Source organism: Pipra filicauda, unplaced genomic scaffold (assembly GCF_003945595.2).
Source record: "Pipra filicauda isolate LSUMZ 115617 unplaced genomic scaffold, ASM394559v2 scaffold52_size3558583_pilon, whole genome shotgun sequence".
NCBI lineage: Eukaryota > Metazoa > Chordata > Aves > Passeriformes > Pipridae > Pipra > Pipra filicauda.
The window spans coordinates 3,290,181-3,317,433 of record NW_024104676.1 but is presented as its reverse complement, the minus strand read 5'-3'; the positions used below and the strand labels follow the sequence as shown (position 1 = coordinate 3,317,433).

At 42.8% G+C, this 27,253-nt stretch overlaps 1 long non-coding RNA gene across 1 annotated transcript; it reads right to left on the bottom strand.

The window, feature by feature from the left end:
* LOC120324432 lies at positions 1 to 26,059 on the bottom strand. The gene is made up of 2 exons (XR_005565737.1): positions 16,472 to 26,059; positions 1 to 528 (listed from the first exon to the last, which is right to left on the bottom strand). It is a non-coding gene; the product is annotated as an uncharacterized LOC120324432 (long non-coding RNA).
* Positions 26,060 to 27,253: the final 1,194 nt, after the last annotated feature.

Here is a 27,253-nt window from a genome sequence, read left to right as displayed (position 1 = left end):
TTTAAGATTCAACTTCACCTTTTAGTCTGACCAGTATTTTAAGCAGCTCAAAGCAAGTAAGCAAAGTACAGTATAGCATATACACATTATGTATATGTTTGTTTTGTGTTGGGTCAGAAAGTTTTCAGGTAGTCCAGAAACTTTTTTTTCCCAAGCAAAGAAACATCTCTACTGATCCATATTTCTGTCACGTTTAGTATAGAGACTTACAACTCTTTAACAACTCTTTATTCCTCTGTCTTAATATAAGGAAGCCTATGATTGTACAGCATGCAGCTAACATGCCTCAAAAACAATGCTGGTCAATGTGAGTAATTCACAACTGTGCTTTGCTAACCATGTTTCATCCTCCTCAGTTTTAGAACAGAGTTCAAAATCCTCCTCCTCATCGACAGAGTCACTGCCAGAATAATCATAAGTTCTCTGCTACTCTGTCATTCCGAAAACTCCATGCTTCAGGGAAGATAACACTTCCAGGACAGGTTCTTGGTCACTGGAGACACAGAGGGCATCTTCAGTTGAGTATCCCTGTAGGAAGAGGGGAGAGTGGGCTGAGCATGAGCCTGACTGAATTGTATAGCACATTCTTCTTTAAGACCAGGGATTGGTACTAAAGCAAATACCATGGCAGAGGGGTTGGAACTACATGACCCCTAAGGTCTCTTCCAACCTAACCCAACCCCTTCTATGATTCTAACACATGCTAAAAAAACCAAAACCACCAACCACCACCCTCCCCCCCCCAAAGAAGACATCTAACTCCATATGTATATATATATACACACATATATATATATTCACACCCTGCAATAGGGCAAAGAAATGGACCAGGCAAGTAGGAAGCAGATTTGTGATTAAGGTGTTGTCCCCAGGCTTTATGTCTAGGCTCCTCTTGTCCATTTCTTAAATCTTTCTGGACCTTGCTATGTCATTTGTAAAATGATAGCTTGAAATATTGCTTTTGCCTTTTATCCAGACAAAATTAAATTATGTCAACAGATGATTGTTAGAAACCAAGATAACATGAGGATGAGAAAAATACTATTTGCTTTTGAATCTATAGTCCTACTCAGATAAAATCAAACTGAATGCATGAATATCAAAGATTGTTTTCTAAAATTACAAATGGCGGACAAATAAAGAATTCAAGACATGTTTAATGCCTTGGAGCACTTTGGGTGAAAGTCACTATAAAATTGTTCATTCTCATATTTCTACACTGGATCAGAGAGTATCAGCTTTCCCCGTTTTTTTTTTTTCTCTCACCTTACCTTTCTTTAGAAGATACGTTTGATGCTTTGATACTGTTTCTCGCTTAAATTATAACACTGTTGGTTCTACAAAATGGCACAAGTCCAGAGCACATGTCCCACTTGTGCTTTTCTAGAAAGTTACCACCACGATGCCACACTGTGCTTGCAAATGTGACCAAACCTGCCTTGGTTAAACCTCCAGTAACCTCCTGAGCTGCAGAAACCACCTGCTAAAGCTGATTGTCACAAAGCCATTAGTTCTAGTTTTAAGCCATTAGTTCTGTAGCACTAGCAATATGTCTCAAGTCTGGGTAGAATGTTTGACTCCTTTCATTTTGTCTTGGTAAACCATGTTGTAAGAAATTACTTAGTCTAGCTGAGATGTAATAAAGCAGTGCTATTATATTTTATGTTGTGGAAAATGATGTTGAAGGAAGAACATATTCAGCAGGAAAAAGGCTGTGCTTTTTCCTAACGGCTGTCTACCCAAGAAAGAGGCTGTTGTCTGCAAGGACTTGCTATTCCACAGCTCTCCTGGAACTTTGAGGTTGTGGTTCTCACTGCTGTTAATTAATGGGAGACACTCCTCTGTGTGAAAGCAAGCCCTGCTGGCAGCAGGAAAAATTCAACTCATTCCTTTCTTTCTCTTCCCTTCTTCAAATTTTTTGTAATCTTGGGAATGACTGCTATTACTATTTTGAAATCAGTAAGCAACAAATTTTTCAGATTTCATATATACCACTGTTAATTAAAAAAAAAAAAAAAAAAAAAAAAGTCAAATTGCTGCAATGTGAAGACATGGATACCAGTAGTAAGTATAGTGGAGTGAAATGAAATCAGTCACATTACTACTGAAAAATCTGTTGTGATTATCAAGTAACTAGTATGTTCAGGGATTATTCCCAATTAATTTGGCATACATGATATTCATTCCCTTTGCTATACACACAGTTATTTCTACAGTGGCCAGAAGAATTAAGCTCTCATACACCTGCAGGCTCTGCTCTCATATGCAGTTTAATATGCCAATAAGAATAATGCAATTTCCTGAGGATGAATAACTAGGGCTTGCTGGTTCAAGGTGTGTACAGATGCAATCACACCCTTCTGGTCATTAATCCCTGGGATCAGCATGTTCTGATTATTACTGTGTAATTAGTTAATAAAGCCCCTTTCAAAGTGGAAGAGAACTGCTTTTTCTGAGCACAATGTGCACTGCATCTATCATGGGTTTATTCATTCCAGATGAAACTGATTCTCATTTAAGAAAATGTATTCTGGGAACTTAACATCTCTATTGTGATGTTTCTGTTGTTTCCAGCATTTCAAAAATAAAAGATCGTGACAATTATTAATGATTTTAATCTGAAGCAAATTTCTAAGAACCAACTTACATCAGGCCCAGTGTTTTGGTTCAAATAAAAAAAAAAAAAGAGGTAAAGGAGGAAACTGATATTTCAGAGTGAGAGGTTTACATATGTGACTTGGAGAAGATGACATATATTCTGAACAATAAATATTTTCACTTTCTGGTGTCCAGAAATGGAGTTAGTTATATTTGATTTACTATCTACTATTAAATTCCTCTTCACTAAATTTCTATTCCTACTATTAAAAGTATTTTTTTAATAACTATCTTGAAGAGTAGCTAGTCTTCAAAAATAATTATCTTGAGTTGTTTTAATTTAATGCATATGTTGCATGCCATTTCAATGTAAGTTGCCAGGCCAAAGGTTTTGGAACTCCAAGCAACTTAACATTAGTGCTTTCCATGTCAGATCATAGAGTAAATTATTTGAACAGAAAATTCACAGAAACAAATACAAAGAGACCCTATTGTGATCATGTTAAATTATTGTACTGTCTTAACCAAATATTCACAGATAGGGTGGGGTTTTGTTGCTGTTGGTTGTTTTTGGTTCTGTTTGTTTTGTTTTGTTGGGGTTTTTTTCTCCCCAGCAGTACTTGGCCAAGGTTAACTCATCAGCTTCCCAAATCAGAAAACAGGTCCTACTCCTTCCTCTGTGAAAGTCTGATGAGTTTATGTCATAGTCCAGAAGATGCAGTGAGAATCAAATCCTGCCAAAATTGTCTCAATCCCTAGTCAGTAACAGCCTGACTTTTTTCATTATTGAAAGGGTCTTTTTCAAGATACCGAGACCAACCATTGCCAGTATCCTGAAATGGGAATGCTGATCCCCTCACTGGTACTGCTTGACAAATGGAGCTGTTACACATTTGTATAAGCAACGAACACAATGTCTCTCTTCTGACAGCCTCAGATCAACAGTAGTCTGCTTTGAATTACAAATCTCTGCTTGGAAATTAATGGTAGCACCTTTGTGCCCCTTATGGAATAACAAAACCTGAAGAAGAGGTGGATGAAGTGAGTCCAGCAGAGAGCCACCGGGATGTTCAGGGGCTGGAGCACCTGCCCTGCAAGGGGAGCCTGGCAGACAGGACTGCTTCTGCCTGGAGAAGAGTAGGCACCTCAGAGCAGCCTTCTGCCTATGGACAGGTCACTGAGGAAATGGAGCCACGCTTCCCACAACACAAGGGAGCAGGATGAGAGAGTGTGGGCCCAAGTTGAAACAGGAGGAGCCCACATTATACAAAAAGGGAAACCTTTTTTTCCCCTGTTTGGGCTGTCCAGTGTAGAGCAAGAGAGGCAGTGCGTGGAGTCAGTGTTCTTGGAGCTTTTCAAAATTGGTCTACAGAAAGCCCCAAGTCACACGTTCTGACCTTGCTACTGCTGTTTTGAGCAGGCAGTGGCACTGGGTACCTCCAGCCATCCCTTCCAGACTGGGTTACCAAAGCCCTTTAGAAGAGTCCAGGGACACCTCTGTGCCATGGCTATTTGGTTAAATTGTGGTATGTTGAATTTGGTAAGCCATGCAGTCTCCCTGAGTCCTATCCATGTAACTCTATTTTCTATTTATTCCCTCTGTTTTTTAAACCAAATTTATAGTTTGAAACCCTTGCTAGTCCATTTTCTGCTCAATGTCTGACTCATGCTGTGACACACTCATGTCATACTTCTCTGTATCTCAAAACTTCCCATTTTAAGAAACAGTTCTCTCTCAAAAGCTAAGAAACTAACTCATGATGTTTAACCAAGTACTGTGAACAGTCATTCTTTTTGCATATATATATATACACATATATATATACACACACTCAGCCCTCTAAGTATTCAACATGCTCTCCCTTCCTTATGTGCATCAGTGTGATCAGTCTTTAAAAGTCATCCAGAGCCCTGGGTGCAACAGAGCTCACACTGCATAGGCAAAGTTGCTACAGTCTGTATTTTTTAGGTCAAATGAATGTTTCTTCTTCTACAATTGAATTTTCTCAGCTTGGGGATTACCTCAATGAGGATTATGCTGTGCATATCTGCTCTCTGCTGATTTCTCAAGTGCACTGTACCTTGTTTACAGTCTATGCAAGCTTTCTGAGTAATACATGTTCATTTTTTTTCATTTTTTAGCTCATTGCTTAGTTTATGAGCAAGCCCCTGTGCACTGGAGCTCTAGAAACTATAGCTGATAACAGTTTTTCAGATTTCGGGCAATATTTTTCACTATTATCTTATAAGAAACATTCCAACACATTAGCCAGTTCATGTGCTTTGAAGGTATTTTGGAGTGCTCATCTTTCAATTGTGACTGTAAAAAACAGTCAAGCACATTTTACTATCACCATTCAAGACTTCAAGCCAGTTTCCTTTACATTCTGCCACTCAGTAATTAAACCCACTGTCTGGCAAAACTTATTTTCTAAATTCAATGCATAAGCTGTTTCTCCAGCTACAACTAAGAGGCATCAACTCTGGAAAATAAAAGGAGAGCAAGGAGCACAGAGAATACAGAAAGCTGGGGGAAGGCCACAGAGACCCTAACCTTTGAGATTAACTGTATCTTCTTCTTGTCTGCAGAGAAAAAAATGTCACTAAACATTTGGGCAGAATAAAGAACAGTAGTGGCAGATGTGTTGCCATGGTAGATGCAAGATGGCTCTTTTTCTGTCGGCTGAATCTCCTACAATTGATTATTTGATTTTCCACTATTTTGCCTGAGATTGCTATCATATTAGGCCACCATCTGTCATTCTGTTTGTTCCTGCTGAAGTGTGGAATATGTTGCAGCTCTTCCAGGCATCAGATATTTTCTCTGGACTCTTCTAAAATTTATGTTATATGTAAAATCAACTGTACAGAATCTTCCCCCAAAAGTTTACTTCGTGACTTGGGAAAAAGGCACCTGGCCCCATTGTTTCACGTGTTTATCTGCTACAAGCCTGGTGTGCTTCTTTGGTTACTGCTGGCCAGAGAATCATTTCATGATTGTCAGGAAAATACTCCAAGTACCTCATCTAGATTTTTCCAGATACAAAGCAGTAAATGATTATATAAAGGCAGTTTCTAATGAGGTAGAAAGAGGTGTTCATTAAACAGGTGCCCATCTTGCTTTCGTTATTTTATTTTTTTTTCTTAAAACACTTAAATGGAAGTTGTTTTGTTCTTTACCCAGCCTGCCATGGATCTTTATGTAACATATTAACTTCTCTTATTATACCTTCCCATAGAGATAGACAACATATTAATTTTACCTATTCCTCCTTGTTTCTTTATTGTCTATCTAGCTTCTATCTGGTCTGTATTTGTTCAATAGGAATGTCTGACCAAAAAAAATTCCCTGCTTTGATTGTAGCTTTTTGGCCATCTAAAACTTATCTTAAAGAATGACAATATTCATTCTTGTTCATTGTCTTTTGTCTGGTCTTTCCTTTCAGAAGTTGCTTAAAACTATCCTCAAATAAAATAGAAGAACCATCTCCTTTTTATCAGTACTGTCACTAATCCACGAATTTTACCTCACAGGATTCAGAAAGAACTGGAACAGATACAACTGTTAAGACCTTGAAAGACTTCCAAGTGGGAATGTATACAATGAAACTTTGTGGAGAACAAAAACAACATCTTTCAATTACCTTTTAACACAAAATTAAAATGTATGGACATTTACAGAAAGCTTAAAAACCCCCATCCCCCCACCCCTCAAAACCCCAAACAAAACAAACCCAGAGAAATACCAGTTAGCAGTCTGAAGGGATGAACATATAGGATAGAAACAGAACTGATAGGATCCAGCAGCATCAGCTAGCATCCAAGTCAAATATCCAAATTTCAGAATAGCCTGACTAAGACAACAGTCCTATTGTTTATAAATATACTCTTCTCACCGGTTTATCATGTTCAATCTACTCGTATGCATCAAACGTGGAAAAAAAGAGATAAAAAAGGAAAAGCAAACCAGATTTCCATCCTTGGGGTTTTCTCTCTCTCTCTCTCTTTTTTTTTTTTTCCTTAACTGTAATTTAAAGTCCTTAAGGTGAGCAATGGTCCCTGTTAACACATGCTGTAATTCTTCCACTTATGCACTTGTGTTACACATGTTTTATTCCTCCTAACCAGGTTAAAAGCAATGCTTTTAACATTTTAGACATGCAATTCCTCCCACTAGGTGTCTGTAATGCCAATTATATTAACAGTCTTCTTTAAAATAAGAAATTTCCAATTCTTTTTGCTTCTTGCTGCAATTTCCGGTAATTGGAATGTTTTCTATTCCGGTTTTCTGCCACTATAGGCCAATTTGTTTATGACTTGCTCAGTTAATGTCTATGTTACATTTGTCTCATTTGCATGACACTTTCTATTTTTAAACTACTACCTTCCTTAGTTCTCTCCTTCCCTCTATTCCCAATAATTACTGCTGCAACACAGGAGATACTGGTCACTCAGTCTTTAAAAAACTCTTCTGTTTAAGGCTCTGTGAAAAGAAACCCCATTTCACTATATTAAAATCACTTATGATATGTCCCTATTATTTCTATCCTGTTCCTATTTTACTCTTAGAGACAGAAAACATGGAACCAAGTACTTTTTTCTCTCATCCGGCTAGTTTTGTTTGATATCATATTTGTTCCAAAGTGCACCATCATTAGTAGTGGTTTTTTTGGATGTCTAATTCCTGCAGTTCAAGTAAAAGAGTCAGGATTTGTGCTTTGCTCCTCCAAAGAGACTGCAAGCACTATCCTGTTCTTGAGCCACAAAGAGGAATGGATGCCTATCAGGTAATGTCCTGTTTAACTGAGTTTTGGTTTTTCAGAAAGTTTCTTTGCAATTGATTTGCTATCAACCTGTTAACCATCTCATATCTCCAGTCACATTGAAAAACTGTTTCTACTTCTCATCTTTTACTAGGAGACTCCAGTCTGAACTGTACAGGAGTAAAAGTACTGGGGTATGTCAGAGAACAGTGGTTTTCATCCAGTCTTCTGGAAATTCCTGAATATCACCAGACGCTTGAAGTGCCTTTATTTTGACAGTTCAATTAGATGTTTTTTGAAAGGGTTGTTTGATCTGGACCAGCATTAGTATCTGTCTAGCTTTGTGGAGTAAAGGACTCTTTATGACTGATAAAGGTCTCAGCTGAAGTGTCCTCAGTGGTATGGCTGAGGACAAGAAGGTCACAATTTTTTCCCACAGCTTGAGAAACATAAGGTGCCAGTGGGGTTCCTCATACAAAACTGCAGAGCACATCTTTGTTATTTATGCATAAGCAAACACAGAGATGCTAGCAGAGCTAAAATCAAACCATATGATGCTATATTGATATTTTGTTCTTAATATTTGTTCTTGACAGTGGATAAACCAGTGCAATTACAGGGATTAAAAATGTTGGAAGTTCCTATATTTGGACAATGACTGATAAATAACCTTCACAGAAAATACTTCCTTCAGATGAAGGAACTTCAATAACTGCTTTTAAGATACATGCAGGGCAATTTTGATTTTCCTCAACTTGATACCACCTTCATTGAACTCTGAGCTGCACCTGGGCTTATGAGAAGAGGCTGGAACCGTGATTGTTTTGTAAGCAAATGGTGATATTGCTGTTGGGGAGGTGTGGTTTTGAGCAGCATAGAAGCAAAAGGGAAAGAATTGAGGAAGAGCCCAAAATGTCACAGCAAAAATGTTAAGTTTCAACCAGGCAAGTTGGTGCTACATATTTTGAGTGATAGCCTGTGTCCTCTTTCATGCAGGGGAAGCCCATATGTACTGCTGATCCTGTAACATCTCTAAACTTGGCATCTTCTGGAGCCATGTCGCTTTCTGCTGGCTTCAGACAAAGCTCTCAAAAGTTTTTTTGGGAGGAGTGGAGGATTTAGGGTTCCTGTTCACCAGCAACAATCTGTTCAGTTCATTGTATCTCATAATAAATCAGTTTGTAATGTGGAATTTGATATACATTGATAAGCTATTTTTTTTATTTGTGTCCAGCAAACTCAAGGAATTTTATCAAATAAAACTAATCTTGAATTCTGCTACATGTATTTTATTTGACTTCCAATTTCCATTTAAATGTTCCCTTCACATAGCACAAACATGAAGTTTCTTAGAGACAGGGCACACACTGTTTACATTGATGTAGGCAGCTATTGAATTGTAAATGGATATTTAGCTTAACATAGTTATGCAGTCTTATTTAATCTTGTGAAGATATTGTATGTATCCTTGTGTTATCAAAAATTATAAAATCTAGAAAGGAACTAGAGAAGTGAAAGACCTATAGCAGATGAAAACTCACATATAATTATAGCTTCACAACATGAATCAACTTTTCTTTGGCAAAACAAAAAGAGAACAGGAATAAAATGCATGACAACATGAATGAATACCTTTTATGTGGTGTTGATATGGTATTTCACATCAATTCATCCTGAAAAAACCATGTAGATCAGGCTTTTAACTCAGTCTGGTGTAATTTGAGCATTATGAAATGGTATATATGGTAAAACTGTCACAGTGGGGGCGTGTCTTTGCCTTTGTTAAGTAGCAGTGAGATGCACCTAACACTGACAAGCAGCCAGAAGGCAGCAGGAGAAACAAATGTTGGAATTTGTAGGAAGAAAGGTGCTAATGGAGCTTGAGTGCATGTCCATTTTCATCAGGAAGCTGCCTCTCCCAGCTAGTGTCCCAGGAAGTGCAGGGCTTGCAGCCATGCAGCAGTGGGACATACTCCAGCCTGATGTGCACAGCCCCTGAGCAGTGCTGGGTTAGTGGCTGGAAACCACTGCAGGTCCAAGTACACAATGACACCAAATTGCTAGAAACAAGCAGTTCTGAAACGGAAGAAACTTTAACCTTCATCTCTGATTAAACCAGTTCAGTGAAAGTAGGGAAATAAAAGTAGCTCTAGCCCTGTGCGTGGCCAGAGTCCATGCAGCCCCCAGCAGTGATGCAGGTGATGAGCCAGCAGCAGCATTGCCCTTGCCTTTCCTGGAGCTTTTACACCACAGGGCTGACTTGGGCCAGGGAATAGCAATGGGAATGCTTTAACACATACTGCTAGTAACGATTCCAACAGAGAGTGTCCTCTGACTGCTCCTGTTCTATCTGGGGAGTTGGATGTAAGGGCTTAACTCTGGGGTCTCTGGCCTTAAAGTAGTCTCTCATTCCATGGAAAACCCTTGCTCCCAGAAGGGTGGCTTTCTGGCCTTTTCTGACATTAAAGCACTGCTCCCTCTGTAATGAGATTGACCTAAATCTGATTAGGTGCCTATAGTAATATCAGCAGTCATGAAAACGGAATACAACGTAGAGGAGAAAAGACAGAAAACCCATCAGAGTTTCTACCATATATTTTTCCTAGCTTTACACACTTAACGTACCATGGCTTCCCACCAAGGTCAACAGGTGAGAGCAGGAGTTTGGCACTCAGTTTGGTCTCCAGCACTGAACACTGTCCCATACATGGGAGCAGTTCAGCGCCACATCACAACCCTGTTTGTTAGCCCCTGCCAGGAGCTCAAGGAACTGGTAGAGATCATGGGCCATGTGTTGGTGGGATGGAAAATGTGCTCACTCAGCCTCTTCATGTCCACGGCTGGTGACAATCACAGGCATAAGATCAGCATCTGAACCTCTTCAATGAAATGTTGTGGCACTAAAGCATGAAAATAGTGCACTTCAGACTTAACCCTTCTTTAATGACAAAAATCCCCAGTGAATCTATTCAGAATTAAGCAGAGACATCCAATGAATAGTGTTTTAAAGCATTACAGGAACACTTAAAAAATATATCTGCATGCATCTTCTGTCCTGCTTTTCATGCATTCTGAGTTCCATCCTTAGAGTGAAAAGAACATTTTCCCTGTACAAACAGCCCTATGCTGCAAGACAAATAGTGCTGGGGCACTATTTGATATAATTATTTTAGAGTTGCTCTTTGCCTCTGCTTTTGGGACAGGTGTTTTCAGGCAGGGAACAGTGCCTGTATTTGGGCTGGGGGCGAAAGCTGTAGAGAGGAAACAGGGATGCAGAGAGGAAACAGGGACAACGCAGGGAGGAACATCTTCAAATAAGCTGTGCAGAGAACAAAGGGGCTTGCCACCTTTTAGATTCTGTGAAATAGGCATAAAAAGAAGTTTCTTACTTCATTATATGAGTAGAGGTGTACACATCCAGATGTATGTACATATATAAAAGTCTTTAAGCATTCTTAAAAACTCTCCTCAGGAGAGAAGGACTTATAAAAATCAGTCCGCTGGAAATTAAGAGGAAGGAAAGTTACCGAGGCTGTTTAAATTCCTAAATCTCATTTATGGCCTCTTTTAAAACAGGCTGATTGAATATGTGAGTGTTCCTCATAATAAATAGATGTATTTTGTTGTGCTGTCAGATTACCTCATGGGAAAGATACCAGACTCTTAAAAGCAATCATAATCTGGTTATCAGTTGCAAACTCTATTGATTTATTTTTTAAATGAAAATGTAACTGGAAAGGTACAATATTTGCTTTTAAAAGATGACAATTTTCCTGACTTGTGTGGGTTGAGAATACAAGAGGCAGCTGATTGAAAGTCTGCAGATCTGATTGAAGAATCAAACAGAAAATTATTCCTACATGAGCTGAAGCACAGACAAATAGCCCAATCTGCTGTGTTTATGATGGCTGTTAGTGGATCTGGGACCAGGGAGGGGGCAGGGATTAATAACATTTTATTGCTGTTTAGGGAAATTTTAAACGGAGCCATTGTGATCCTTTACTGGTTAAAGCTTCATCAGGGAATGAAAAATTACTCTTCTAGACAGTGAGTAAAGAAGCAAGAACTACCTGCAGATGGGTTTTGCATGTCAAATGGGAATTGGTACCTCTAGGGCTAACGTGTGTTTAGGATGCAGGGTACAGGCACAGAAGACTACTTCATTAGGCATTTTTTCAAGTCACATAGACTGGAGAAAAATGTTCAGGAAAGGACATGTATGTCATTGAGAGAAATTTGCAAATGTGCAACACAGTTCAATGGAAGTCAAAGGAAAAGAATAGGGAAAAAAAAACCAGCCAACCAATCAAAAAACCCCAAACTTCCAGATACATACTTCAGTGCTGCTGGAAGAGCTTGAAACTCACCTCAAAAATGTCAAGCATAGACATTTCACTGATGCTTTTTCATTTCTATGACAATAAGAAAGGAAGGAAAAGCAGAAAGTGTAGATTTTGGGACATAAAGACTTCAATGTTGAGCTGCCTCGAAAGGGTTCAGAAGCAAAGTCTGTTCACTGTTTCTTTCCTGAAGTGTAGAGTCATTCCAGGAGGGAAGGCGCTTGTCCGCCATCATCCCATTTAACCTTTTTGGTCCAATGAAGAGAGGGGACATAGGACTGTGCTCCTCTCTTGACCTCTCCCCTCACGACAAGCCATAGCTTTCTGGATTAATGGGGAGAGGAGAGTGTCTGGTGGACCTTAAGTTCATTTCAGGAGTTTCGAGGAGAGAGGGCAGGATTTATGGAGAATGTCCTTTTAGAGTGGGCACCCACCAACCTGAAGTTGCTGGCCAGTGTTTGGGTCCCCAGATGCTGCTGTCCAGCCCTGAGGGCACAATTTCCATACAAACCCCGTGGCTGTGTCTGGGTTTGCATTAAATTCATCTTCCTCCCAGGCTTCTCAGGTGGTGGATTTAATTATTACTGTTTTGCATCAACTTACTCCTAGAAATGGAGTGGTATTGCAGTGATTTAATGGAAAAGACTACCTCCAACTCTTCCAAGGGAACTGTGACACGCAGGCTTGCTGACAGCCCGTTTCACCTCCAAATTTAATTAGTTCTACTAGACCAGTGTAGAAATCTGTCTTCTATTATCCCATAGTCTGACTGCTCTCTATGCAGCACTAAGCATAGACTGAAAATCCATGAGCAGCCTCACTAGGACACTGAAGAAATTGGTATTTATGAACAAGCTAAAGGGTATAAGATTAAGGTAAAACCTTAGCTCTAACAACTGTTGGGTGCTTATTTCAATTAAAATAATGAACAAAACCAAAGGCATGCCATATAAAATGAACTTCCTAGAAGCAAACAAGTGCACATGAGGCATAATGGCTAATGAAAAGGATAGTCTGCTGATGAATAATAAAACTTTTGACACTTTTAGCTCATCCTTTAAATGTTCCTGCAGGAGAGATTATCGAAGTAAAAAAAAATAAAAAATTGTGTGCCTTGAAGCATTTTTTTCATTCTTTCAAGTATAAGAGGCTGCAATCCCAGGAAAGCATAAAAGAGAGTTATATTTCCACTGTGATAATTTCAAACTTCATATTAAAAGTATATAAAATTGTGTAAAATTACAGATAAAAATAAGAAGCAGGTGAATATTAAAACAACCAAAATGCATTTGCATTTTCCACAGGTCTGGTTCTCCTTTTGCAGAGGTTTTATACCAGAAAACCTCATTCAAATCCATGTATGTGAGAAGAGGGACATTTATATTTTTCTAGAAGTATCTAGAGGCTCTTTGGGTCTCTGTGAGACCCAGAAAGCCTTTCCTTGAGTTTCCAGTAGAGAATCAGTTTCTCAATTTTAGTATCTTGTGCCATTTTACAGGGTAAGCAGTGTAGGAGTAGAAGACAGGTGTATGCCATAAAACTGAATCAGAATTTGCATCCCAAATTAAGGAAAAAGTTATTTCAGCTTGTTGATAGAACCAGACATGCAGGTAGTCCCACAAACCTGGTGATACTATTTCCATGGTTAAAGTTCCTTCGTAGCTTATAAAAGAAACTAGACTCATCCTAACTATTTTGTAGCCATAGGGGCAGTTAGCGTTTCCCAAAGCTCTGAGAGATTCCTTTTCGATGTAAAATTATGTGTTTGGTTATGTTGGGTAAAAAAAAAACAACTGGAAAAACAAGCCTGATTTTGGTACTGCATCGGGTCTAAAAGATCTTGTGTATTTACTTTTTAAAATTGAAAATTGCAGTGAGATCTGATCTACAGAAGCAGTGTCAATGGGAGTTTATATGCGCAAAGCCTAAAGTTGTTTTTCACACAATATTGAGCATAAATCCAGGGTTATACTACTGCAGGAATTTATCATTTCAGGTCAAAATGTTACTTAAAAAAATCAACATTATGCATTACAGTTTTAGGCTCTTTTTAAATTAAGGAACAGCCACCAGCTGATGAGAATTTTGGTAGAGTATTGTGAAAAGACTTCAGTGAGAGCTCTTGTAGAGAAGGTCATAGAAATATGACTTTTAAATTCAGTACAAATACATGAGGTAAAGGTCGATGGTCTAATAAACAGAAAAGCCCTGCATTAGGACTCTGTTGTTACTTTTCGAAAAGGATGAGGCCCAAAAACAATGGAAAAAAACCCAAAAAATCAACCAACCAACCAACCAAAAGAAAAAAAAAAACCAAAAATGAAATGGAGGAGGAAACCATTTGGCATAAACATACACAAGTGAAAAAAAAAAACACCAAAACAATCAAGCAGTCTTCACAAGTACAAGGCAAGGAGGGTATTGCCTAATGTGCTGAAATTAGGCAGGTTGACTTCAGAGTACAACTGCTTAGGTAGAAGCCCAGGAATTGAAACCTTGAAAGTTTGACGGATGGTGGTAAATTGATTTCTGTCTGGAAAAAGCAGGAATTGTGGTTAACTGTGGGCTGGGATAAACCCTGACCAGTGCAGCCAGGAGTAGAGATACAAATCTAGTCCTAGTGACCCGGCTCTGAAGAGATCTTCATGCAGCCACATCATTGTTGCCATTTGAAGCTGATCCCTAAAAATGAGGGCTGGTCTACTGGTCTTTTAAAAGTTTTTCCTCTGCTTACTGACAATGGAAGCTGTAGATGCCGGTGTTACACCCAGGCCACAAGAGGGGGAGACCCTGGCCTGCGGGTGTTTTCCATTTGACACAGACTGAAAGAAAACACACCAAGTTCATGCTGATGCTGATGTGTCAGGGAATTGCCAGGGAGAGGTGATGCTCTCTGCCTGCTCTGCATCAAGGCTGGCATGGACAGCATGTGCTCAGAAGTGTGAAACAATGGTACATTGGTTCCAGCATCAGTGGGTGGCGACTGAGATCCCAGCATCTCAGAGGTTTTATGAATTTCCAGTAAGACTAAGATAGTAGTGGAGACAAAATGTTGACACAAGCAAGTGGTTGCTTGCTTTCTTGCTTTCACCCACAGGTCTTAGCTCTGCACCTGAAAAGCACCTAAAAAGCATTGCCTTGGGGAGGCTGATGCATAAACAGCAGCTTTCGCTCATAATATCTCAGCTTCCAAAGCAAATTTCACCTTAAAAAAACCTGTAAATTTTTTTCAGGAAAATATCGCTATCTGTCATGATTGTATTTGGCAAGCCTCCCTAGATTTACAGTTGTTATTTAGAAACACAGTGTTTGCCAACATGATACAATCATAGATGCAAGCCTCTTTACTTCAAAGAGGAAATAGCTTTGAAATGGCAAATTAAGTTTGGCAAATTCTGGCAACTACTTTAACAGTAAATTATTACTGATTTTTCTTCTATGCAATTACTCCATTTTCTGCAAGAACTGCCAGAGACTCTGAGTAGATTTCTCTGAGCTCAGAGACAGGAGACAGAGTGGTACCACTTTCATAAGCTAAGGCAAAGCCTTGGTAAAGTGTTAAGACATCTACAGCTGTCTTCTAAACTGAGTGATTTAAAGTAGATTATTCTTTGCATGCTGAGGATTTGGCAGGCTGAACTGATATGCTTAGATTATTTATTTATTTCTATGAAAAACCCATGTCTGTTCAGTCTTGCCTCTTCTTTGATGCCAGGGATAGATATTCAGACTCCAAAGTTTTCCCTCAGCCCTCTCCATATATTGTGCCTACAAGAGTTGGCACTGCAGTTTGTTTTGTTGCTTGGAGACAGCTGCAGGAACATACAGTGGCATAAATCACACCTGACTCTGTTGCTAAGGAAATAAGACCATCTCCTGCTTTTCCTTCAGACCTTTTAGTAAAAGAGGCAAACAAAATTTATATTCAGGATATTTAAAATATTGCTTTAATTTAACAAAAGAAAAAAGGAAACTACGTAATGCCTATCTGTAACACCTTTCTTGGGGACCAAATACTGAAATTTCATTCTTCTGGAGGTGATTATTGGAAGCATAGGATTTGAATATGTTGTGTGATAGAGGATGCTAATTAGACAATATGGATTTGGGGTATAAAAACTGTAAACTTTTTAGTGGGCTTTTAAACTTGCAGAGCAGTGCCTCCTGCTCGCCCTAACGTCATGGAATTACAAAGAAAACAAAAAAGTAATTTTTGCTACTAGAAGTTTGACTTTGGTGAAAACTGAACTTGAGGCAGTTTTAATGTGTGGGGTTCACTGACTGGCCCTAGCCAACCCCCAGGATGGATCTTCATCTACACTGTCATTTGCCTGTCCCTCAAGTTCCAGAGCCTCATACCTCTTGTTTAAGGGCCCCTGGGAAGGCAAAGGAGGCCAGTAGGGATTCGTCTGTCACCTCAACAAGGGACCTGTTTCCACTACCTCCAGTATCACCACAATCCACCCTGTGATTGAAGTTATCTCTCTTGTTCCAGAGTGATGGCGTGGTCACCAATTTGCCTCTATGCTTTTAACAGAGATACATTATGCTGCAATTATAAATCGAGGGAAATTGATCAGGTTAACTGATTTTTTTTTTATGTATACCTGAAAAGATCTGTGTGACAATGCTAATATGCACACTCTAAGATATAGAACAATATTCAACAATAAGCGTAACATGACATAAATCAGGAAAATTCCAATACAATGCAGCATTAGATTTAGAATTCCTACTGTTTGTGGTAACCACATGAAAAAAATGTCCCACCACTGAGGTTTATTCTTTCCAAGCCGTGGTGTATCTCTTCTGCATTGTGATGAATGGTGATTAGAATTCTTTGTCCACTGTTTCGTATGCGGTCCAGCAGTCGACACAGGTGGTTGTGCTGCAGTAATTTTTTTCACCAGCGGAAGGTTCATTCCAGTGGGGGTGGGCAGTAAATCTTGACAGGATGTGTAGCTAGATTGTAGAAATTCATGGGTTGTGACAGAAGCCCCTAATTTGACTAAAAGCACAAATGCAGATGTTTGCTTATTTCTATAGTGATGTTTTCTCTAAGTATGGAATCAAAAATAGTTCTCATACATCCCTTTCCAACATGTATAAGCATAGGTTCAAGGATTTCATCAGGATGTATTTTGAACTGAGAAACATTTTGTTCACCCTAATGGTGTTACTTTCACAGATAAATCCCCGTTTTTCCCATGCAATGCATGCATCAATATTGACAGTCTGCTATTTGTTCCCATTTTGTTGAACCCATAATTTTGTGTTATATAGGATAGAGTATAATTCTGTGGTGATTTAACCCCAGTGCAATGACAGGCTATGTGATATATAACGAAGCATTGCATATTGTTAAAACAAAAGTTTTACTTGGTAGGGTCGTAAGTGAAGATGCCACCAAGATTGAAATTTTCTTTCAAATTTATTTGCATTATTCCAGATTACTTTATGAATTTCAGTGGCCAAGATACCCCCACTGTCTTCCCTTACAATTGTTGCTGCAGCAAGTTGTATCCTCAATTGAGCTTGAATACAACTAAGAGGTATTTGTATGGGCTGCACCTAGAGTTCTCACTATTAATTGATGATCCTTTTCATCAATCCTTTCCCATTGAGGTAATACATCTGATGAGAGCAACTGGTTAGTTCCTGCAATCCAATTGGTATAAATCACTTGGTACTAACTTTATTTTTGTTTCCTAGGACTTTAGCATTCATGCTCTTCAGTACTCCTAATGCTGTCCCCAGGACACCAGTCTCATCTCTCCTTAATTGTTTGGGAGAGGTGAGGGTCACTGCATGCAACCATGATAACCATCCTATGTAAAATGTACTTAAGAATGGTGAATAAGCAGGTTTAATTGCAGAGACATTAATCTGCATTGATAGTTCCACTTATTTGAGGGACCGTGAAGGATTAAATAGCACTTTTTCCTGGCCTTTATATTTGATGGCACAGGGTCTAATTTTGAAATGTGTGGAAATAGGGTTTCAACAGCCTTAATGGGAATCTTGCAGATTGTTACTTTCAAGTAAAACTGGTATGAAGAGGAGTTTTGTCAAAAGATAGAGGTGATCAAAAAAATTAATTACTGTACCAAGATAAACTGTGTTCAATTTTTGTACTGAACTACAGTCATCCTCTACTCTGTACACTCCTTTCGTCACTCCATGACTAGGACTACCACAGAGCAGAATGTTAGGATGCTGCAGCAAGGAATTCAGATCAGGATCAAGCTTGCTCACTTGCTCACTCACAGCACTGACATGCAGCAAGTTGCATTAGTTGTAAATTGTGACCTGATGGGTCACATGCAACACATGGTATGAAAACAGAACCAATACCTTTAGGGAGATGTTTAACTCTATACTGTCCTCATATTTTTGTTTTGCTTGTTGGTCTTCTGTGCAATAACTGATAAAGCCCCCGAAGTAAAAAAAAAAGATGTGTCAACTTCATGGATGATCAACTTTCACAAGGCAAACCTGATTCTTCATGAACATACAGAAACATTCAAATCTTCCCACATCAGGTAACCCAGACACGCTTCCTTAGCTGCACAAGTGTGCTCTGAGTCACAAAATCATAGAATGCCTGATGTGCAAAAGGACCTCCAGAGGTCATCAGGTCCAACCTCCCCTGCTCAAGCAGAGATGGTGCCCAAGGACCACAGCCACACTGCTTTTGAGTATCTCCAAGGAGAGAGATTCCATGAGCACCCTGGGCAACCTCTGCCAGTGCTCAGTCACCCTCACAGCAAAAAAAGGTTTCCTGATGTTCAGAGGGAAGCTTTTAGCTTTGTTGTGTTTTGCTTTGCGCCTGTTGTCACTGAGCATGCCTGACAAGAACCTGGCTCGGTCTTTGCTCTGCCCTCCCTTCAGGTATTCATATACCCTGAAAAGTGATCCCCTCTGGAGTCTTCTCCAGGTTGAACAGCCTGGAGACAGCACTTTTCACATCTCCTAATAGGAGAGATGCTGTAGTCCCTTCATCATCCTTGTGGACCTTTGCTGGATGCTCTCCAGTATGTCCACCTCTCTTGTGCTGGGGAACCCAAGACTGGACAGAGTACTCCTGGTGCAGCCTCCCCAGTGCTGAATGGAGGGACTTGGATCAGACCTGGAAAGTTGGTAGAGTAAGAAATGCCTTGAGATGACTTATTTGGAACAAAACAGTTCTGGACATGAAGGGTGAGGCCTGTGACTTTATAAAAAAAATACAGCAAGGAAATTCTGCTTGACAACAAGGCAGTCTAGTGAGATGAGCTATCTGAGCAGCTTTTGTTCCCTGAGGCCAGGGCTTCTCTGTTCTATCGGTAATCTCTGAAAGCCCTGTGGTGTCACCAGAAAATCACTATGACGTGTGATGTCAATCATTGTGCCTTCTGGGTGTGATTCCTGAAAGCTCTCTGATGTCGCCACAGGGTCATTGTGACACATGTGACATCAATCCGTGGTGTGGGGCAGCCCTGAAGGCCCAGAGTGCCTGCCCTCCTCCCATGGGAACAGACATCTGCAGTTGATCAGAGTATGGACTTCCGTCCTGTTGGCTGCCTTCTAACGGATAAAAAGATTTGCCGAGGGGCAATAGTGGCAGGGCCTGGGGAGCTGGTCCCAACTCCTGCACACACAGGCTCTGACTGCTGTTGTTGAGGGGCCAGGAACTGCTTTCCCACCTTCCCAATTCCTGCTTGCACATGTCAGAGAGGTCAGTCACCGCCCTGCCCCAAGACCTGTCACATGCAAAGACACCTCTGGTGTCACTCATCTGCCTCAGGATAGTCCTTGGTACTTGTAGCACCCCAAGCACAGCCCCGAGGTCGAGCGGGAGCTGTTTAGCGCTCGACTGGGGCAGCTTGGCTGCTTTCTGCAGACTGCATCTCTGGATTGTGTCTCCAGGGCAGGTCAGGAGCTTTGTGTCTCTTTGGTTTGCAGAGCCAGATGGCAGAGGAGGTCTCACCAGGAGATGGCACCTCTTCCCCTGCTGCCAGCACCAACCAGGTGCCCCAGGCTGTGCCTCCACGTGGTTCTGAGTGCCCAATCTGCCTGGACATCATTAAGGACCAAGTCTCTGTGAGCTGGTGCAGACATACTTTCTGCTTTTCTTGCATACTAGAATGGTCTTGCATCAGACCTGTTTGCCCAAATTGCCAGGAGCCTTTCCAGTACCTCTTCCGCAAGGTGGCAGACAACAATTACGAGGTGTACTATATTAGGTTTGACAGGCCTAATCGAGCACAGAGAGCTCGTCGCGGCTCTGCAGGAAGGAGGCGGAACCGCTTCACAGGCCGCCAGCAGCGCAGCTCTTCCAGCAGGGAGCGTGGCACTGGCCGCGCCAGGACCCGAGAGAGGGAACGAAGCAGGTCCCCGAGGCGGCACCACAGGAGCCACAGCAGGGGTCAGCACGCCCAGGACTACGACTCCTCGAGCAGCAGGAGCCAGCAGCAGAGTTGGGCTGAAGACGCGTCTACTGACACCTCTAGTGATGAGGACCACGCTGAAAGGCCTGAACAGGATGCCCCAGTCCGCTCAGAGAGGAGCGAGCGCCGCCAGCGAGAACGAGGGGGTTCCTCCCGGGAATCACGGGCGGCAAGGAGCCGATCCCAGAGGAGGTCCCGCAGTCCTGACAGGCGCAGGGACAGGTAGCACACCCAACCAAGAAGGGTAATGCTGTATATCCTGCTACTAGTGCCATGAATTAGAAAGCTTCACACCAAAACTGCTCCTACTTCCAACTCAAAAATAAAGTCAAATACAACTGTCAAGCTTGAGGCGTAGGATCTATTCTCCATTTAAAAATGCATCCAAAAATCCAGAGACCTATGCAAGGCTGCCCAAGGTTGTGAGGATAACAAGCTAGAAGCTATAAGCTAGAAGAAATGCCTTGAGATGGTTTATTTCTAAAACAGAACATAGAGCTGGGCATAAACAGCGAGGCCTGTGACTTTATATGAAAAATACAGCAAGGGAATTCTGTTTGACAGGGAGTCAGTCTAGTGAAAGAATCTATCTGGGAAGCTTTTGTTCCCTGAGGCCAGGGCTTCTGTGTTCTATGGGTAGTCCCTGAAAGCACTGTGATGTCACCATAGTCATCGTGACATGTGTGACAATCTGTTTTGTGGCGTGGGGAAGCCCTGAAGGATCAGAGTGCCCACCCTCCTCCCGTGGGAACAGACATCTGCAGTTGAGGAGAGCATGGAACCCCATCCCGTTGGCTGCCTTCTGAGAGCATAGAGAGGATTTGCAGGGTGGTGACAGTGGCAGGGCCTGGGTCCTGGTATGGACCTGCCGCATGCCCAGGCTCCAGATTCTGTTGCTGAGAGGCCAGGAACCTCATCCCCACCTTCCCAATTCCTGCTTGCACATGTCAGAGAGGTCAGTCACCGCCCTGCCCCAAGACCTGTCACATGCAAAGACACCTCTGGTGTCACTCATCTGCCTCAGGATAGTCCTTGGTACTGGTAGCACCCCAAGCACAGCCCCGAGGTCGAGCGGGAGCTGTTTAGCGCTCGACTGGGGCAGCTTGGCTGCTTTCTGCAGACTGCATCTCTGGATTGTGTCTCCAGGGCAGGTCAGGAGCTTTGTGTCTCTTTGGTTTGCAGAGCCAGATGGCAGAGGAGGTCTCACCAGGAGATGGCACCTCTTCCCCTGCTGCCAGCACCAACCAGGTGCCCCAGGCTGTGCCTCCACGTGACACAGAGAACCTAATGTGCCCGATCTGCCTGGACACCATTAAGGACCAAGTCTCTGTGAGCTGGTGCAGCCACTCTTTTTGCTTTCCTTGCATACTGCAATGGTCCCGCAACACAGCTGTGTGCCCGATCTGCAGGGAGCCCTTCCAATACCTCCTCCGCAAGGTGGGAGACAATAATTATGAGGTGTACTCCATAGGGCACTACATCAGCTTTGTCAGGCCTAATCGAGCACAGAGAGCTCGTCGCGGCTCTGCAGGAAGGAGGCGGAACCGCTTCACAGGCCGCCAGCAGCGCAGCTCTTCCAGCAGGGAGCGTGGCACTGGCCGCGCCAGGACCCGAGAGAGGGAACGAAGCAGGTCCCCGAGGCGGCACCACAGGAGCCACAGCAGGGGTCAGCACGCCCAGGACTACGACTCCTCGAGCAGCAGGAGCCAGCAGCAGAGTTGGGCTGAAGACACATCTACTGACACCTCTAGTGATGAGGACCACGCTGAAAGGCCTGAACAGGATGCCCCAGTCCGCTTGAGGAGGAGTGACCGGCATCAACAGAGACACCAGGTTTCCTCGCGGGAGCCCCAGGCAACAAGGAGCCGATCCCGGCGGACATCCCACAGTCCTGATGGTCACAGGGGCAGGTAGAACACCCTACCAAGAACGGTACTACTGTTTGCCCTGCTATTAGTGCCATGAATTAGAACGCTTCACACCAAAACTTCTACTAGTAATTTCAAAAATAAATTCAAATCCAACCAAGCTTGGGGCCAAGCATCCGAAAATGCACCTGAAAATCTAAAAAGACCCTTCAAGGCTGCTGAAGGTCATGAGTATAACAGGCTAGAAGCTTTAGTGTTGCTTTTCTCATCCTGTTCTATGTTACACTCATCTATAAAAGCTTGTACTTAACATTTTGTATGGATGTGCCTTTTCTCCCTATATTGCATTTCCACACTATGATAACTGAAGATGAAAGGAGAAAAATCCTTTCTGCCCTGGTACCAACAACACAAGTGGGTTATTATATTAGATAACATCTTGTCCCTCCACATCATCCATTTTTTCACACTTTACTCCAAATATCCCCCAGAATAACTTCTCATCTTACCACTCTTCTCACAAGGTGGCAGTGATAACTGAAGATGGTTTACAATCACTCTGCTGAATCACAGAGACTGCCTATGATGCCAATCCAAAACTAACACTGGTAGCAAGCCTCTGAGAAGCCTATTTTCTTCTTCTTTCTCCTTACAGACTTTAAAAACTGTCCCCAAAGCCTTTATAGAGAAATTTGTTCCCATGGTATGCTCTGTAAACAGCCTGACCTTTAAATGCCCACAATGGGAGTACATGCTTCAGACTCTTCAGACCTCATCCAAAGACTACCAAAGACATTTAAAAACAATGGTGGACCAAGAACACTATTACTTTCAAGTAAGACTGGTGCAAAGAGGAGCTTTCTCAAATGACAGAGGCGATTTGAAAAATTACTGGACCAAGACAAACTACTCAATTTTTATATTGAACTACAGTCATCCTCTGACTGTACACTCCTTGTGTCAGTCCATAACTAGGACTGCCACAGAACATTAAGGATTAGGAATTCTGATCAGGATCAAGCTGCTCACTTGCTCACTCACAGCACTGAAACGCATCAAATTGCATTGGTTGTGAATTATTGACTGCTGCAGTCACTCCATCATCCAGACTGATCTGCCTTTGTAAAGCCATGCTGTCTATCCTGGATCACCTCCTTGTCTTGTATGTGATTTAGCATTGCTTGCATGAGGATCTGCAACATTATCTACCCAGGCACAGAGGTCAGGCTAACTGGTCTGTAATTCCCCAAGTCTTCCCTGCTTCCCTTTTTAAAAATAGAAGTGATGTTTCCCTTTTTCTAATCACCAAGGACGTGGCCTCACTGCCATGACTTTTGACATACGATGGAGAACAGTTTGGCAACGACAGAGCTCAGTTGCCTCAGGACCCTGGAATGCATGTTGTCAGGCCCCATAGACTTGCGGTTGTTCAGTTTCATCAAGGGGTCCAGAACCTGCCCTTTCTTTAGAGTGGGAGGGACTTCACTCCTCTGACTCCCACCTAAAGGTTTCGGGAACTTGAAAGATGTGGGAAGCCTGACTCCCAGCCAGTGACAACTGAGGTGAAGAACTCATTGAGTACCTCAGCCTTCTCCATATCTGTTGTTAACAGTTCTCCTTTCTCATTTATATGGGTCCTTTATCTTCTTGGCCTTTGTCTTCTGATCTATGTCCTTACAGAACCTCTTCTTGTTATTCTTTGCATCGCTGGCCATGTCTAGTTCCATCTGTGCCTTGGCTTCCTTTACCCTGTCCCTACATGTCTGAACTGTATCCCAGTACACTCCCCCGGTCACCTGTCCCTGCTTCCACCAGCTGTGCATTTCCCTCTTTCTTCTCAGTTTGAGGAGCAGACCTTTGCTCAGCCATGCTCGCTTCTGGCCTGCCTTGTGTATGTCCTATACATTGTGAGGGAAAGTTCTTGTGCTCTAATGAAAGTGGCCTTTAAGACTTGCCAGATTTGGTCAGTCCCTCTGTCCTTAAGGACAGTTTCCCAAGGGATCTAATTCACCCAGTCCTTAAACATATTTAAATTTGCTCTTCCAACCTTCAGGATTCTGATTTTTTTCCTTGCTAGGCCTATGCTCCTGGAGATTACAAACTTCACCAAGGCATGGTCATTACAGCCTGGGCTGCCTCCAGACTTAACTCCTCTGATGAGCTCATCTACATCAATGAGCACCAAGCCCCAGGCCCAGTAATGCTTCTCCTCAGTTGGTCTGCCCCACACCTAGACCAGGAAGCTATCCAGGAGTGTCCTGGATTGCTTATAACCAGCTGCATTGCTTTCCCAGCGGATGCCCAGGTGGTTGAAATCCCTCATCAGGATGGGAGCTTGTGAGCAAGCTGTGTCCTGTAGCCGAACCAAGGTGGCCTCGTCAACAGGCTCCCCGATCAGGCAGCCTATAGTCACCTCCACCTCCAGGTGTCCTTTGTTTGTCCTGTCCTTGATTTTCACCTCAGGCTCTCAACCTGTCTGTGACTGTTTCTCAAACACAGCTCTTCAAAATCTAACCCTTTCCTTAACACAGAGTGCAACACTCAGCTGCAGTGTTCCAGTTGTCCCACCATGCTTCCATGATAGCAATTAGGTCATAGTTTTCTAACTGCATCATGGTTTTCAACTAATTGCTTGTTACCCATGTTGCATGCATTGGTGTAGAGGCACTTCAGCTGGGCTGTCAACTTCTTCACCTTATGGTAGAAGGCCTCTCTGATTCCTTTGGGATGACTTACAGTGCTTCCTAAGGTGTTGGTTCCTGTTTTCTCTGACGTTCAGAACACCCCTTTCCCCTATCAAATCCAGCTAATAAGTTCTGTCAGTCCCAGAACACTCTTAACCCACTTGGTCAGGTGCACCCCACCTGGTGTCAACATGCCCAGGCTCTTGAAGGTGCATCCCACATCACAGAACCGAAAACCCTGAGCATAGCAGCAGCCATGCAGGCAGTCATTCATCTTATCCATTTTCTCCTTCGTGCTGGGTCCCAGTCTCCAGCTGGAAGGGCAGAGGACAATATTACTTGTGTTCCTGACCCTTTCAACTTCTTTCCAAGAGACATTAAGTCCCCTTTAATATTTCTCAATCGCCTTGTTGCAGCCTAATTTGACCTTACACAAAATAGTAGTAGTGGATGTTAGTCCTCTGTTTTTACAAGGCTTGGTAGCCACTTTGTGCTATCATGCATGCGGGTCCCTGGTAGGCAGCAAATGTCTCTAGAGAGGTGATCCAGATGGCAAATAGCTGGTTCTGTGCCCCTCAGGGAGAAGTCTTCAACAACTAACACCCTTTGTGCTTTTTTTGGTGGCACTTGTTCTAACATGGGTGGTTGATTGTTCCTACTTTGTAGCACTGCCCTTTTCTTGGTCTTGACTACTTGTTGCAGAGTCCTCTCCTTCCAGTCCCAGAGCATCATATCTGTTATGTAGGGGCACATGGGTAGCAAGGGGGTCACTTGTCCTTCTACTCCAAGCAGAGGCGAGAGTCTAGTCTCACCTGCCTTGTGAGTCGGTCAGGCCTGCCAGCTTAGGCTTGAACAGTAACTTACTTTCCACTTCCAAGGACTTAAGGCAGGCCTGTCGCTCTGCCTGTGAGTACACAAAACAACGAATCTCCCACTCAGATTCCCACATAGAACTTTGCTTGGTTAGCTCCTAATACAACACAGCAACCTGCTCCGAACACTTATCCGTCTGGGCACACCTGCACGCGTGACACCCACATCTGCCTTCGGGGGGCTTCCAGATTCTGGGGTTCCCTGCAGGCAGGGATCTCTGCCATTTTTGTTACACCATTTTTGTTACAGAAGCGTGCTTCTCCTGGTTCCTCCCCGGTGAGGATTCAGTGTCCCTCCCTGCCGCCCCGCATCCTGGTTATATACTGATTATATCCTGATTATACGCCCGCGCGCTCCTGGAGCCACTTAGCACTTCCCGCGCTTCCCCCTGGGATCACACTCGCCCCGACAGCGCGTGTTCCTGGCGAGTTTCTCAGCTCCCGCCCGGGTGTCTCTGACCCGGGGAACCCTCAGCTCGTTCTACAACTCAGCCCCCAGACCTGACCGTACCGCCATCGCTGTCGCCGCTCGCCTCGCCGACGGAAGATTCCGGCGTCACCGGAATCTGCCGCGGTTGCCCCTGGCAACGCCCCGGGCACATCAGTCCCGCCTGCCAGAGCTGTCGGTTCCTGCGGGACACTCAGCTCTTCACTGAATCACAGAATCACAGACTCTCCTGAGCTGGAAGGGACCCACAAAGACCATTAAGTCCGTCTCCTGGCCCTGCTCAGGACACCCCAAGAGTCACACCATGTGCCTGAGAGCGTTGTCCAAACGCTTCTTGAACTCTCCCAGGCTTGGTGCTGTGGCCACTTACCTGGGGAGTGTGTTCCAGTGCCCAACTACCCTCTAGGTGAAGAACCTTTTCCTACTATCCAACATAAACCTCCCCTGACTCAGATTCATGCTGTTCCCTAGAGTCCCGTCACTGGTCACCGGAGACAAGAGATCAGTGCCTGCCACTCCACTGACCCTCACCAGGAAGCTGCAGACAGCTGTGAGGGCTTCTCCAGGCTGAACAAGTGACTTCAGCTGTTCCTAGTATGACTTCTCCTCTAGACCCTTGCTTGGTGTCCCTGAGTCCAGGGACCCCCTGCCCAGTTTGGTCTCATACTCAGCCCCCAGAACTTACTGTAGCCACCTCTGCTGTCCCCACTGTTGTTGTGAGCCTCACTGACTGTCCCTTAGTCTTCCTCTTAACTTTTGAGATGCATCTTACACTTCTCAAGCTTTATGAGACATAACACAAGCAACATTTATTCCCTTTTAAGACTCTAGCTTAAATGCCCATTGTTTATCCTCCTGAGAAGTTTTGCTTTCAAAATTCAGGAAACAAAGCTGAGCCTCATAGACTTGACCAGAATATCTTCCTTTAGGCAGAACAAAGCTGTAAAAATTACAAATCTTTCCCAATAATTCCTCTCCTCTGATGTAGGACAAGGCTGGTGGCATGGAATGGCTGGTCCTGGTGATGGCCAGTGGAAGTGGTGGGTCCTGCAGCTTTTTCTACCACAAGGGACTTTGTGACTCTGGGAACACTGTGATGAGCTGTAGAAATTCCAAAGCAAAAGCCCACCAAGGATTTCACATGCATGTTTAACCATATGAATACTACTATGCTAATAATTCCTAATGTTATTAATTTCTATTGCATTGATGAGTAGAGGTCCTTATTAGCATGGCACTGTGAACAACACC